We start from the raw sequence: 1,032 nt of genomic DNA on the forward strand, positions 1-1,032 counted from the left end.
AAAAACAACTGTGTAGCTTGGGAAGGGAGGGAAAAGGAGGAAAGCACTAAAGGAAAAGAGAAAAAAATTGGTTATTAAAAAAGTGTATGTGCGCGTGAGCAGAAAGAATTAATAACACCCAACCAAACTCATCCTGCAAAACTCTGGCATGAAATGTAACTGACCCATATAAACTCTGTTTATTTGTATTCATTGTCTTTTGTTTGTTTTTCACCCTATTTATGTTTAGTTTTAAATATCTGTATGTTCATTATTGTTGTTGCTTTCTTACATTTATCCAATATTCAATTGAATATCAACACGTTGTTGTACTTGGTTATATATATATATATATATATATATATGTATATATATATATATGCACCAAATGGTGAATAAAGTTTAAAAAACATATATCATAAAACCTAATTAAAAAAAACTCAAACCCCTGAACATTAAAAAAAAGCTAAAAGACAGCATTCATGCATATTAAAAGGATGTAAAGCAACAGAATAAATGTTTTATTCAACATGTAAACTTTCTACTGAAAGGATTTTTTTCATAATGTAACCTCTTTGTAATCATCAACATTTTCATCAGTCACTGTTATGTAAATAAAGATTTTTTCTCAGTAACTGTAACTAATCACAATTCCATTCATTGTGTGATTTGATTACTGTAACTAGTTATACGTAGGCCAAAGTAGCTGCTCCCCAACACTGGATATCTGTACTTTTACTCAGGTAGCCTGTGGCTTGTATAGCAGGTACTTCCTCCAGCATTGAGAAAGATGCCTTCATGGTTTGTGTGACTTGAATGACAGAAAGCAAACGGAATGATCTGAAATACAGGTTTTGAATAATTAAAAAGGACTAAATAAAAATGATAACAAATTAAGTTAAGAGCACGTCTTACATTAACAAAATTACTGGCGAAGATTGTGTTTCAGTTTTACAAAAGGACAACGACTTTGTAGCTGGCATTTAGCAGATTCCGACAGTATTTGAACGCAGCGTTTTGTGCTCGCACTGAATGGAGAAGGAGGAGGAGATG

This window comes from Plectropomus leopardus, chromosome 2, assembly GCF_026936395.1.
Source record: "Plectropomus leopardus strain MGB_pleo_1.0 chromosome 2, ASM2693639v1, whole genome shotgun sequence".
NCBI lineage: Eukaryota > Metazoa > Chordata > Actinopteri > Perciformes > Serranidae > Plectropomus > Plectropomus leopardus.